Source organism: Anastrepha obliqua, chromosome 3 (genome assembly GCF_027943255.1).
Source record: "Anastrepha obliqua isolate idAnaObli1 chromosome 3, idAnaObli1_1.0, whole genome shotgun sequence".
NCBI classification, from domain to species: Eukaryota; Metazoa; Arthropoda; class Insecta; order Diptera; family Tephritidae; genus Anastrepha; species Anastrepha obliqua.
This window is the reverse complement of record NC_072894.1, coordinates 73,832,288-73,847,936: the sequence shown is the minus strand read 5'-3', so window position 1 is coordinate 73,847,936 and position 15,649 is coordinate 73,832,288. Positions and strand designations below refer to the sequence as shown.

Here is a 15,649-nt window from a genome sequence, read left to right as displayed (position 1 = left end):
TCTGGTGCTGCAGACTACCATGTTTCGGGCCCCGGCGAAGTCGATCAGCCTCTGTCCGTTACCGGATGTTTCGTTGTGCAGGCTGAATTTTCCGACTGTGGGACCAAAAATTCCCTCCTTGCCCACCCTGGCGTTGAAGTCGCCAAGCACGATTTTTATGTCGTGGCGGGGGCAGCGCTCATAGGAACGTTCCAGGCGCTCATAGAAGGAATCTTTGGTCGCATCGTCCTTCTCTTCCGTCGGGGCGTGGGCGCAAATTAGCGATATGTTGAAGAAACGGGCTTTGATGCGGATTGTTGCGAGACGCTCGTCCACCGGAGTGAACGACAGTACTTGGCGACGAAGTCTCTCTCCCACAACAAATCCGACACCGAATTTGCGCTCCTTTACATGGCAGCTGTAGTAGACGTCGCAAGGTCCCATGGTTTTCTTTCCTTGCCCCGTCCATCGCATCTCTTGGATGGCAGTGATGTCAGCCTTTACTCTCACGAGGACATCAACCAGCCGGGCAGAGGCACCTTCCCCATTAAGGGACCGGACATTCCAGGTGCATGCCCTCAAATCATAATCCTTAGTTCGTTTGCAGGGGTCGTCATCAGTATAGGGAGGTCTCATCCGAGGCTTTTTAAAACTTTTCATTGGGGGCGATTTTTAAGTGGCGGGTCCCAAACCCAACGCACAACCAGGTATCCTGGAATGTTTCGCCTTCTCACGTTAGCTCACTCCCGAACGGATGTTCGGAAGCTACCCAGAGGATACGTGGGCTAATCCCGGCCGTTGTGAGCTGCTTGAACCATATGCAGAAGAATCGTCCTGGCCATTCCCAAGTGAATGGCGATCAGTAACTTTCCCCACTTGCGTGGACTTCTACACATGGAACCATCCTCCTGAAGTAGTAAAGTCTAAGCAAGTTAAATAAAGCAAAGTGATGATAGTTATAATCTGTAATATATGCATAACGCGGGTTCTTAGTTAGTGGGTTTTAGGTTAGAATATCCATGTGTTACACATTTATTGGAAGGGGAGCACGAGTCTAAAGTGAAGCTGGTAAACAAAAATTCCATACACATAGCTGTGAAAGTGAATCGACATAGAAATAAAACTTGTAGTACTAAGTTCTACGTTACCGGAACGACCCGGATTTATCTCCGGCCAAGAACTGAAGTGACAGTATTCGCACATACTATATACGGGGTGTTTCCACGACAGTCGGTTCTACGTTACCGAAACGACCCGGATTTATATCCGGCCAAGGACTGTCACCCCAGCTGTATTTCCCGTATGTAAGTATGGGGAATGTTTATGCTGCTACAACACAACTATATACGGGGAATGTTTAGGCTGCTACAAAAACCGTCTAATATGATTGAACGGTGTAAGTGCGGAATACGGCGTCTAGCAGTTGAACAAAAAAAATGTTTTGCCGTAAGATAGAGACTCATTTAGATCACAACATATCCGGAAGAAGAGTTCATCAAGTTCTTGTCCGAAAATCGTAGAGCAAAATTAGGGTGTAGCATTTAGAAAAAAATTTGTTGGGCCATCCTAGTGGGTATTACGGAATCTGTTGGATTATATACTAGTTGAATTTACTGGGAACGTTTCCGAAGATTCCTAGATCTTCCAGCAGAACAAAGCTTCAATTCAGACCGTGCGCTCTAAAAAGCTGCGTTTCATAAAAAAACATACCGCTTTTGCAGTGGCCAACGATCAGCCCGGACATAAAATCTATTGAAGAATAAATTAGTTAGGGCGGGTCGATTTAAAAATCGCTCATTGCTCTGTGAAAATCGTATTCTAGGGATCAAAATAAGAAACTTTGCCGAAGGAACCATACCTCTAAAACGAATTCTGATGTCCCCCAATTTAAAAATATCACCATTTTTGGCCTTTATATGAAAAAATCAGCTTTCTTTATTTTTATTTATTTATAATAATATTTATTAGTTATTTATAATAATATTTATTATTTATTTATAATAATATCTATTTTTTCTCTTAAGAAATTTATTTAGTCAGAACATATGTAAATGAAAAAATTAATTTAAGTGAGTTATAGAAAAGAAACTAAAAGTTCGACCCAAATTATGGGACATCAGAATTCGTTTTAGAGGTATGGTTCCTTCGGCAAAGTTTCTTATTTTGATCCCTAGAATACGATTTTCACAGAGCAATGGGCGAGTTTTTTGCCTCCCCACAAATCGACCCGGCCTAATATATATTATATATATATATAATTGTCGGGTACTCCCTTCTTGGGTGTTTGGCCGAGCTCCTCCTCCTATTTGTGGCGTGCATCTTGATGTTGTTCCACAAATGGAAGGATCTACGGTTTTAAGCTGACTGAACGGTAGATATTTTTTTATGAGGAGCTTTTTCATGGCAGAAATACACTCGGAGGTTTGTCATTGCCTTCATTTTGGTCTTTCACCGAGATTCGAACCTACGTTCCCCCTGAAATCCGAATGGTAGTCACGCACCAACCCATTCGGCTACGGCGGCCGCCGTTAAAGAGTTAATGAAAATTTAGAATATATCGTTATGTAAATATACCTATTTTCTTAGAAGTGCTAATGTTAATTTTTTGTATATCATATTTAAGCATATTGAAATTGAGTTGCTTTATTTTTTCATTTATAAATTATACTGAAATGCTTGATGTAATTTCCAGTAGGTTTATTTTAAATTAATTTGATGCACTTACATACATATGCGTACTTATTTCCCTGAGATACTTGCATGTTACAATCACTTATAACTCTCTGTAGATGTTAAGATATTAAGAGCGTCGTAGTAATTTGATAGTAGGTTAATATAACGTAAAGCTACATAGAACTCTGGCTAATATAATCGAACACATGTATGTACTATAAATCGGTGTATTTACTATATGTACGCACGTGGAAAAGTGATTTTTTTGTTTTTCAACACGTTAGTAAGTAACAGTGCAGACCCAGTACGCATTAGAGTAAAATGCAACCTATTACACTTGACTTACATATGTATGTACGTAGATACGTATGTACTATGCATTTGTATTGCTGTTCATCGCAACCAACTCATTGGCACTCTTGTAAGAACTTACTCATTTGCATTTTCATCTCCATAGTCACTATGAAAAGTGAATTTATAACGCTATCACTGGGTCAGGAGTTTTAGGTATATTCTAATACTCACAAGGGCAGTTGGAAATTAGTATTGTACAAGTATATCAGCGTTTAAAGTACAAAACCGCGTATCGAGATAATGCAAAACCGCGTATGTGTGGGAGAGAGTATTAACTGTCTTATTTTAAAACGATTCTCTTTTATAAAACAAACCCATTTAGGCCAGTTTTACCCACATACGAGTATCGATATTTTGATATGAATGGATAAGGCTTGATGCCAGGAGCTTCCATTGAGCAAGTTTCATTTTTGGCACAAATGTTAGTTACGCGGTTTTGTACTAAATATATGTACATATATAGACTGATATTTATAAAAATGCATGTGTACACACAACTCTATATGTAATATTCTTCTTATACTGTCATTGATTTCAATCATTGTTTTCATGCAAAGTGAAATAAAAACAACAATTTGGCATTTTACTTGCGCCTCCTACACTGATAGGTATTTCGTCCCAGCTTTTGGCTAGCGGAAAAGTCAAACTCAGTCATAAGTACTTATATACAGGCATAGAGGTACATACACACATACAGCTTTTGCGACCCCCATATAATGTAACAATACCGCCTATATTCAACTTGTTATATTCTGAAATCTTTACATACATGCAAACACATCTGTATATAAATATATATATAGCTTGTACGTACGTATTTGCTCTCATTGTAATGGGCGCTCGGTAGCGGCATGCTAGAAAAGTGTCTCGTGAAAATAAGCATTGCAGCGCCACCGAAAAACACGTTGGATTTCGTTGAGAGCGTAAAAATGTTCTTTTCCATCGGTAAGATAATAGTTAGAGAATTGCTTTCCTTTCTTGGCGCTCGCTCTCTATACCGTTTTTCGCCATGGGAGCAGCATAAGCGATACATTCATGTGAAAGCTAGAAATAGAAATTTGTGGTCTGTTAGCTGCTTCTGCTCCAGCTCTCATGGCAGGTTAGATTGGTTGCTGGCTGCGTGAATTCTCTTACCCGATTGAGTCGTTGTTCTACTGTCGATTGCAACACTTCTGTGCCAGTTTGTTGTTAGTTATTATTTTGCCTTAGCTTTAGTAGCCAAAAGTAATATATACAAAATATATATAAAAAAAATAAGAAAATAAAAAGTGAAATAAAAAGTATGAATACATAATGTGCCACACCAAATAAAATATACATATTGTTGTTTTGCTAATCAACAGTCAAATTGTGGCAAATAATAATAACAATAACAACAAAATAACACATACATACAAAATATTTAAAAAAATTCTACGAGTCGTTAGATGTTTGCGCGAAATGTGTTAAGTTTACCAACAAAAAACATAGTTTTTTTATTTTATTTTGTACATTGTGTATGTGACAGAACAGTCCTAATGGGATTTTGTGTATACTGATTAGTAGTGTATACCAAGAGGACAACAAGAGTGTATGTAGTAACTTGCGAGAAGGCGGGGGAGCAAGGATGTACGCGCACACATATATATAGGGAACGCAAAAGGAGGATGTATCCTACATTTTTTCGCCGAACGAAGCGAAATAAATATGAATACCCTACGCATTGACATCAGCGAGCTGAACTATACATCCTCCACTTTCTCCACTTAAAAGTCGATTCGCATTTAAAATTTGAGTCAATCAAAAAGTTATGAAATTCAAGTAACATAATTTCGCCACTATGCAAATTCGAAATGGTGTTTTTGTTTTAATATTGTTATACTTATGCACTATACACGAGTACTAGATACCAATTCTGTTGGGCGTCTGCGCCAAGGCGTACTTGATTGTCAATACTTGGCTATTGCCAAAGATGAGCTTTGCATATTCATATGTTCAGGCTCACATAGATAAAGCATACAAATGTAGATAATAATGCAGTTGCATCTGCGAATGCAGCTGCACCTATTTTATGGTCATATACCTGGAACAAATGCGCCGCCTATTCACATACAAACATACATATTAAAATTAATATGATACAAACCAAAATGTTGTTGTTATTGTTATTATCATGTGTCATCATCGGCAAATGATACAATTTATTTAATCCATTAAAATTATAACCAAATACTTCTGTACTACTTTATCAAAAAAAAAAAAAAAAAAAAAAAAAAATTAAATGCAAAAACAAAAATCTAGAAAGGGCGCTCTGCTTTTATAACAAAACAAAGTGAGATTCAGTGGTTTCGCCCATTTCGCGAGTGATACCGTGCTTTCAACCGAGTCATTGGTCAATAGCCAACGTATATCTTACGGAGACATTTCACAAGGTAGTATAAGATACATTTAGGCCATTCATAAATGCATTTATTTTAAGTTTCACATAAAAATCGCATTTCTTTTGGTACATTTAAAAACACCTTGGTTTGTATATTCATACATATGTGCATAGTATATACATATATACATTAAGGTACAAAAGGAAAGAAAATTAAATAAAAGTATTAAAATACATAATAATATACGGCCAACGAACGCTCGAACCCCGTCGATCGTCACATGTGTGAAGTGCGCTCGAATTCTGTCTACAGTTTGGGTGTGAGTATGTGTACTCATGTATGTATATGTGCGTGTCGATGTACATTGTGAGTCTTGAAGATCTGTCCGTGGGGTGTTAGTGTAACGTAGTACTGTTTTATAAATAAATTGCCATTTTCGAGATTATTCATTTTTTAGTTTGTCGCATTTAAAAATCTGTTGGTGAGTTAGCTCACCAGTAGTGCTCACACTGAGATTGTCATGAGACAAATAGGAAGCAACAATTACATACGTACATATACACAAACATACATACATGAATTGCAGTTGCTTTTGCACTTTCTATATTCGATTGCATTTTCATCCTTTCTGTGTATTCGTGGCATCTCTCTACGTAAATATTAGGCATACCCTTCATTGTGTGGATTCTTTTCTTTTGCACCTTTATAAAAATTAAGTTGAGAGTATTTGGTGTAAACGAATTGTACATAGTACATATCTGCAAAATTCTTGATCAGTGCTTTATAGAGATGCCAGAAGTTCAATTTTCAACCTTTATCTGACCTGTTCACACATAGGTAAAGGGTTTTTCAAAAGTGACACGTAGACGTCAGTTGTGAATAATTCCAAGACAGTACTTTTTTATGTCTTCTTTGACATTTGCCGTGTTAAAATTATGAAAATTGCCGATCTTTTTTGGTGAAAATAATCGTCCGAATGAATCTACAATTCAAAGCTTTGTGAACAAATTTCAAGAAACTGGTTTTGTTTGGGATAGAAAATGGACAGGCAGATCAAAAAGTGGACCTGCTGTTGAAAATATTTCTGCAGCAAAAAGTGTTGCTGGACAACCTATCTCGATATTTTCACGTTCTCATTAAGGGGGAAGTCTACTGTGACAAGGGAAAAAACAGGCTTATTTTCCGGATTTTATTTCTAACAAAATATTGCTCGTACATAAAATCTATTTAAACTCTTATCTTTATTATATATTTAAGTTTTTGAAAAAAAAAATTTAAGTCAAAATATTCAAAATGGCCGCTGTTGCACTTCTGCAAGCGCAGGTCCGCTTTTCTATACGGTGTACACACATATCTCGAGTTCTGATAAATGAATCAGCTTAAAAATTTAATTATATATTCTCTGTAATAGTGTCTCTCGTCTGACATAGGATTTTTTTGATATCGTTATTTGTTAAATTGTTATAAACAATAGTAACATCAATTTTAGGCAAAAAAAAAGAAAAAAATTTCAAGAATTTTTTTTTCAACGCCAAAATTTTTTATCGACATAATCCTACGTCAGACGAGAGTCAATACTATGTATATGATAACAATATTTTGTTTTTTTGTTTTAGATCATCGAAACGTAAGATTTCATGTACACCGTTTAGGCACCTAAGAAAAGCGGACCTGCGCTTGCAGAAGTGCCAAAGCGGCCATTTTGAATATTTTGACTTAAAATTTTTTTTTCAAAAACTTAAATATATAATAAAGATAAGAGCAATATTTTGTTAGAAATAAAATCCGGAAAATAAGCCTGTTTTTTCCCTTGTCACAGTAGACTTCCCCCTTAATTCTCTGTATAGGTGCTCGTGATCGACATTTAAATGACGGCATTTTTCATATGTTAAGAGCCGTGTTTTGATTAAAAATAGTGAAACCTGAAAGAATCTACATTTCTGTATGTTTTATTTTATTATAAATCAATAACAATACTTGAAATTGCTAGACAAAATTTAACTTTTTTTGTAAAAAAAAGTATTATAATATAAACCTTACAAATATAATATGAAATTCTTTGAAAATAGATAGAGTTGTAATAGATAGAGTTTCAGTTGGGGCATACAAATTTTGTAATTAAATACAAACTCACATTTGATTTTTTTTGTGTGATCTGGCAATACCAACACATCATTCAAGGTTTAAATTTACATTATGGTGCAGATCAAAGAGTTAAAGTTTGAAAATTAATAAGAAATTACTACCGTAGCTCTGAGAGTCAGTAGACGTAACTTAACGGCGTTTAAGTTGCTTGTCTTATTCACGCTTGCGCTCCTTCCTTGTGGTATCAGCATAAACATTCCATATCAAATTGAGGCGATTGTCGTGCCTAGTGCATTATCTCGCCCTATGTTTGAATGATATTGGAATAGCTATTTCGGAGTCAGAATACTTATCAACCGTAACATTTGAACTCTTAATTAAATACTCCCACGACAGTTGGTTCTACGCTACCCGGATTTATATCCGTTCAAGGACTGTCACTCCAGCAGTATTCCTTGTACATATTCATATGATTACGAAGTTCGGAGAACAACTGCCAGATGACGTTCTAAGTCTACTGATTTGAGTTATGTTGTATTTTTTTTTTGTTAGGTTGCAACGTCTGTGATTAACATTCCTATCATTTACCATTGCTTGACATTTGCAACATTTAGCCTTATTTAGTAGATCTACCTCTAGCCGTGTTTCAGTAATGGTTCTCTAAAGAAAACAGCCGTTTACGAGTGCTTCAGAAGATATCATGGATCCATCAAGGATGACGAACGTAGTGGCAGGCCTACGACGTCGAAAACTGATGAAAAGTTGATCAATAATCCCAAATTAACCACAAGAGAACTGACAGAGGACTTGAACATTGCTTATGCATACTTTCAGGATATTGTAGTTAGTTTTGGGTTTGCGCCGTGTTGCTGCAAAGTTGTAAAAGTTAAAACCGCGTTAATATCGTCAAAATGGTTTCGAAGGCTGAAACCAACCTAACGCACTCCTGACATCAAGCGAGAGAGTAGAGAGCTCCGAGACCAAAAAAACGTAGTTTTGAGTCAAAAAAGGAAGCGATACTCACGCTTTTTCTGGATTACTACGGTATTGTATGCTACGATTTTTTGCCAGAAGGTTGGACAGTTAATAAGAATTATTATAATTATACAATAATCCCAAATTAACCACAAGAGAACTGACAGAGGACTTGAACATTGCTTATGCATACTTTCAGGATATTGTAGTTAGTTTTGGGTTTGCGCCGTGTTGCTGCAAAGTTGTAAAAGTTAAAACCGCGTTAATATCGTCAAAATGGTTTCGAAGGCTGAAACCAACCTAACGCACTCCTGACATCAAGCGAGAGAGTAGAGAGCTCCGAGACCAAAAAAACGTAGTTTTGAGTCAAAAAAGGAAGCGATACTCACGCTTTTTCTGGATTACTACGGTATTGTATGCTACGATTTTTTGCCAGAAGGTTGGACAGTTAATAAGAATTATTATTTGGGCGTAATGAGACGTTTACGTGAAGCAATTCACTAAAAAAGAAAGGATTTGTGTGAAACCAACTCGTGGATTTTGCAGCATGATAACGCGCCGTCGCACAGTGCCATTATTATCTGTGAATATTTGACCAAGAACGAAATGAATACCATTCAACAGCCTTCTAATTCACCTGTTATGGCTCCCTTCGATTATTTTCTGAATGAATTTTCTGATGATTGATCGAAAAAAACCTCTTTTTACCCGTTTTAACAGCCGAAAATATGTAATGGAAAAATCGACGACAGTTCTGATAGCTATAGCGAAAATAGAGTTCCAAAAATGTTTTGAGAGTTCGATCAAATGCTGGCATAAATGCGTTGCAGTTCATGGGGAGTACTTTCAGCGATAATATTAAATAATATAAATTTGTGTTTTGTATTTTCTCAATATATTGCCGTAAACATACATATAAGATGAAGTAAAATTTAAGTTGAACAAAGAAAAAAGAATGAAAATGCAAATACTCTCACTTTGACAATCATGCACCAATCAGCCGATGAAACAATACCACTTTGTACTATAAATGTGCAGTTCTAGCATGTATATGGTACTCTGAACGTAGGTGCTTTAATAGGTGTTTGGATAAGCTGATCCTCCAATTTATGGTGTTCGCCTTTGTTCTTGACAGTTGACCGCTATTGCCCATAGAGGATTTCAAGATCACATAATATGTGAAAGTACATACTAAGTTGTTTTTGTTCACGAGCTCAAGAGTTGATAGATGTACATATTTATTAAATCTGAGATTAGTAATTTCAAAGGGTGTTATAAATACACTCAAAATATCTGGAATACCTTTAAAGTTGTTTGGCAGGGTAAGGGTAGTAGTGCTTCCTCAATACCTGTACATGCAAGCAAACAGTTCATACTTTTTTCCGAAGCAAGTAATTTTTTCTTTCCTCGTTGCATTTTTCGAGTTTGGCACTTGGTATCATTGCTTTGCAGTATTTATTATAAGGAAACACTGTAACTATAATTCATTATAAAATCATACCGTCACGTCACAGTAGGCCATATAAATGTCAATTTGTAACAGTGATGAAGTGAATCGCTATCTTAATCGTGAATTACCTAATTTAAAAGTAAACCATTTGAGGAGTGGGTAAAATAATACTTGCTTTTCCGTCCTGTGTGTGTATATAGTTGTCGAAAGACCTTTCTCTAAAGCAGAAATATGATTATAGAGAAAAAAAGCGCCCATCAGGCAAATATTATTTTTAGAGAAATTTGTTTTTGTACCTCAATAATAAAAATTGGCGAAAAAATTGTTTGAGTTTTACAATTATACTTTTTTATTCGCTACTTGAATATACGTAATACTTTTTACCGATATTTATTCAGTGTTTGATACTTTGCTCTGATACCAGAAACAAGTAAAAGTATCGGTGAAGGTAATAAAGGCATATTTTCTACTAATGAGGAAGTGTTCATAAATACCACAGCATCGAGGATAAAGTAGCGGTAATTTCTGCATACTTGTCTAAAACAATATAAATACAAACTATTTTGTTATGCATTTTTTTAACGGAAAAAGTTTTTTCATTCAATTGCCAAATACTCAGCAGAAATCGCATCATAGAATTGCTAACTTCCCAATGCTTCTTTCAAGAGCGCAAATCTGTAATAGTAACGCTGGTATAGGTCAGGGTTGTAAAGATAACTATTCTAGTGACGCCTTGACTGTGTGTAGGCGGACATTGCTGTGAAGGTGATTTACACTAACGAAAGTAAATTCGCGTCCCCATTTTTTCTTCGCCCCATAATCATAATCAATATGTATGTATATTGGAATAAAGAAACACGAAACAGTAAATAGCGCTTATATGCATACATACATACAAGAACGTTTTGTGTGGACATACATACGAATACCACATTCAATTATATGTGGTTCTAAGAGTTCCATACTCTGAATACTACTACTGCCAATTGGTGAATTTTATAACTTTTTTTATTTATTTTCGTTATGTTTATTAAATATCATTTCGTTATAAAGTGCTTAGTAAAATATTTTAAAATATTAATTAATTTTTAAAAGGCCTATATTGTTAGTTAGTTGCATTAATTGAGTAATATAATCGTCTTTAATTATATTCCATTGTAAATAAATAAATAAAATGTATACCTGTAGGTAGCACTGATAACAGTTAAAATATTCGCTGCATTCATTTTCCTTTCCAATTCAACATTAACATACTCTTGTTAACTTGTTACTCTTACCAAAAGGTAAGAGAGAATTTCGCCAACTAAATTGTGGAGTCCTGACATGCTGTTATCATAAATGAAAATCTTTGCCCAGTGCTCTCGTTTCGCCACATATACGAGCATTCGTTATGTAGTCGGATTTGTGTTAGTAGTTAAGTATACGCACAAGAGAGTCTAATTTGCTTCACTTGGTTTATTTTCGCAGTTGCTGGAACAATGCACTTTCTTATGAATTTTTCCGTTCAATTTTTTGAAAATAATAAAATATTTGAACTTCGCGCGTACTTCAAATCCTACTCTGGTGTTTATAGCTTTTTCGTTTACTTTTGTTTTACAAATTACGCTTACACACGATTTTTAGATTGCTAGCGTGAGCGAAAAGAGTGAGAACCATGTATTTATGTATATTTTTTACTTATGTATATATGTATGTATTTTGTGTTGTATGGCGAGTGTGTGTGTGAGTATTACCTAATCTAAAAAAGGGTGATTCAATTCCGGTTGCTGATGTTAGTTAACATGTGGATAACAAGCGAATGTTTTATGAGTTTGAAATTTTTGGTGTCATTTTTTGAAATTACGTGGCTAAACCACCAATCAATGAGTGAATGCTCCTCAATTATTCTGCAGAAACGTCAGTGTTGAAAGCAAAGAGTAAATTAGTTGGGTTAATAAACAATGATCTCGCAGGATTGGTTCCTATTGTTGTTAAGGTATTGGTTTTTAATGGTAATCCTGAATTACTTGGTGAATTGTAGCTGATCCGCTAGTTCACAATAACCGTCATTGATGGAAAGAACGCAGAGCCAAGGCAGCTAAGTTATGATTTAAAAAGTACTTGACAGTAACTGAAGACTCTCCAGCGTGAGCTGGAGTATATCGAGCTTTTTCAAGTAATTCGAGCAATACTTTTGATTATTTTGACTTTTTTTGTCAGCATTTTTTTTGTAAAGTATTAAAAATTATTTACACACAGTGGCATCGTTGAAAAACTAAAGAAATTCTGACAAGTAAAAGTGGCAATTTTTATTTAGCTGCTCAAGTTGTTCGAAAGCACGAAAATTTCGAACAAAGAAGTTTCGAGCGACTGACGAGCTAATCGCTCTGCTTCGATTTGCCATTTCTCTGCTCGTTTGACGGAAAAATGCCTTTATGAAAGCATAAGCATGTGAGTTATACTCCCTAAAACTGGTATAAATCACTATATTCGATGCTGCCAAATATCTCTTCATTAGACCGTGTTCATTCAGTGCAATTTTTATTGCTTCAACTTTGCGTATTCTCTTTTGGTGTTGCACGTCGTGTTCAGTTTTTAGTCTACAGTCAACAACAACATTGAGAAGAACGAGAACGCAGTGGGTGTTGACAGAGCACGAGTAATGAGTTGCAGCAACACAAGTTGCCCTGTATGAACGCGGTTTAACTAATACTCACACTAGGATCAGTAAGATTTTTTGGTCCTATTCCATCTTACACATCACGTTTGCTATTGATCAACTTGAAGTTCTTAGAAGTTAGAAGATCGATTCTTGCTCTCTCGTTGTTTTCAGTGTTATTAAAGGAGACATTGATTGTGTATTTCTACTTCAAAGTATTAATTATCTTACACCTCCCAGAATTCTCCAGAATCGCAATGCTCTTCCTTTCTATTTAAATAAGTTCAATACAAATTATGCTCGCAATGTTCCAATTGAACGTGCTCTTCGTGATTTTAATGAGATCTCCAATTCCAAGAAAGATTTTTCTGTGGTATTGAACTCTTAAGTTTTAGTTAGTTAGAGGTAAGCTTTTATATTTTAGTAATTTAATAATTTGTAGAAACTGGGTTACAGAATTGCACACTATCAAAAATAATGTGATGTTTTGAGATTTATGAAATAGCTATGCCCATGAATTTACACAAAGTGAATTGAATTCACACAAAGAGAAACAATTGCGAATTCTGATAATGATAACTTCTTCGTATGAAGACTGTCCAAAATTGGAGGTATCCATCGCACTTAACATAAAATATCCAAATTATGAATAAAAACTATCGAAATGGTAAAATAAGTAAACCATATTTGGCACAAATAACTCTCCGAATGCATAAAAAATCTTAATTAATTATTTTATGAAGCGATGCAATTAAATGCATAAAATCGATAAGAAGAAAGCACTATAAATAACGTGAATACGACAAACGCAAGACTTGAGCTTAGTGTCTTAATGTATATAATGTTTAAATAAATAAATCTAAATTATACCTATATATTTAAGCACTTATAGCTTTTTAACATTTATTTTAAGTCCTACTTCAAGGCTATGACATAATAATTTTTCAGAGAAGTTGGTAGTGCCACAAATTATTTCACTATTAAACACTTGAAATATCATAGAATGAACCTACGCCTTCATCAGCTCAATTTCTTCAAATTGCACAGCTTAATTTAGCCACTTTTAATTTTTTATTCACAAATAAATGGCACAGATTTTTTCAAATTCAAACGGAAAATGTAAGAAGAAGCCAAAGTTTCAAACAAATAATATTTTGAGGATAATGGAAAAGACGATTTCTATAACTTTTGTCAAATTTTATAACATTTTCAACGATTGGTCTACCCGAATGGAATTGAAATTGTAATTTTTGGTCGTAGAATGTGTCGATTTTTTTTTTCATCTCTTTTGAAACGCTGTAAAACATAAGGTGCATTTCATTGTGAGTGAGGGTTCATTTGACTCAAGAGCTTCACGAACTGTGAATTATAACTAAGTAGTCTTTTACATTTTGCGCTCAATGATGAAAGCAAAGTAATAACGAAAATGACTTTATTGTTTTCCAAAATGTTCTACTTGAAAGTTAATACACTTCTGCATTCGCTTGAACCTATTTCAAAGCACTTTTACTACTCTGAAGTGAATACCTCTAAAAGGAGCTCTTTAAAGGCTGTAACAGCTTTTTCAGGCATTGAAAAACGTTGACGTCGCATTTTATCTTTGACGTTCGGGGAAAAAAAGAAATTATTAGGTGCCTAAGGCGGATGACCCATTAATTTGTTCTTTTGAATACTCAATAACTCGCTGGTGTGAGCCCATAAGTGAGAACTCGTATTGTCGTGGTGAAGAATGATTTGGCGGTTGGTTTTTCTTAACTCACTCAGTATTGACTGTTTTCAGTTTTCCTAGTGGGGCAGTTACGACATGAGCAGATTTTCCGAAAAAACAGGCGACGAATTGCTTTGAGGAGCTTCTTCCGCGGACTACTTTTATTGGATTAAGTTCGTCTTGGAACACCCATATTATCGATTGCTGTTTTGCTTGCGGCTCATACACATAGATCCAAGACTCATTACCTGTTATGATGTCATAGACGTGCTTTGATCTATCGCGGCTGAATTTCTTCAACATTTATTTACACCAATTGACACGTAATGGTCAAATTATGCGGTATCCAACGAGAACAAATTTTCTTGACAACCAAATGTTTATGCAATATTGAATGTATGCTGGCCCCACTAGGGGCCGAGGCCGAGGCTAAGTAAGAATAATATTTGTACTAAACTTTAGCCACACTCAAAATTTAGCGTATTTAAATTTTAATTTTTTTCATTAAAACTTAGACTAATATAACTTTCACAGGAGTATTAAAACACTGATTTAAAATTTATGCTGGTAGAACTATTGATATTTTTCAAAAAGTTGAAGATTTTCTGTTTTGAAAATTTCCATTGCCTGAATCAATTTTTGCATTTGTACGTTGCCCAACCATTTTCTTCATCAATCATCATAATCATCATCATCAATTCATCAGAGTAGTTTATCTGTCCTTCGTAAATCATTAAACCTTTTGTATTTACAAGATTTGCGAATATTCTCCACAAAATATTATTTTTGAATACTAAAATATGTTTAAATTGTGTTTATTGTTAATTTCCTAAATTCATAAGGTCTTATTTGACGTCAGGAAACTTATGCCTTTTTGCGTGACTGGTGGGACAAGCTGATGCATGTCGCCAACATTTTTTTGATAAATTAAATCTGTCTTCCATTTCTATTACTCAATAATTCTATTACTAGAGTCAAGTTATTTCGTATACATAACGTCTTTCTTTGGGAATTATTGAACATAAAAGTACAAATAAGGTTAAGTTTTGAATGCTTTCCACCAGATGTCTTTAGTGAGCCACATTAAGTCATATATGGAGATTTAAAGATTTTTAAAAAGGTTCTTTGACAGTTTTGCGTTTTATGAATTCAGTTAAGGGGATTTCCATTTGAAAAAGGAAAACCACATCAATTTTTAAATTTCATTAATTATTGCTTCTAGTTTCCTTTAATGGGATTTATGGTTACTTTTTATGAGTAAATTTGAATACAGCCAAATTATCTTGATTGAAAGGTTCCCGAAACAATCGCCAGGGTATGCTCTGAGTCAACTGATTTCAGTTCTGTTTTTTTTATTAGGTAGCCATCTGTGATTAACGTTTCTTCCAAAATTTTATCACCATTGCTTGACATTTGTAAAACCGATT

General features: G+C 35.0%; 1 protein-coding gene across 6 annotated transcripts in view; it reads left to right on the top strand.

Moving 5' to 3' along the window:
- LOC129242568 (protein boule) overlaps positions 1 to 15,649 on the top strand; it is a 61,149-nt gene that overhangs the window by 11,866 nt on the left and 33,634 nt on the right. Inside the window, exons 1-2 of one of the 6 annotated variants that reach the window (XM_054879290.1) lie at positions 4,173 to 4,286; positions 5,287 to 5,417. The exons of 3 other annotated variants lie outside the window; for them this stretch is intronic. The gene's annotated coding sequence lies outside the window, so the exon portion shown is untranslated. Of the gene's footprint in view, positions 1 to 4,172; positions 4,287 to 5,286; positions 5,418 to 15,649 lie in introns of those variants that run through there. 2 more of the 6 variants (XM_054879292.1, XM_054879291.1) reach the window with 2 other exon arrangements.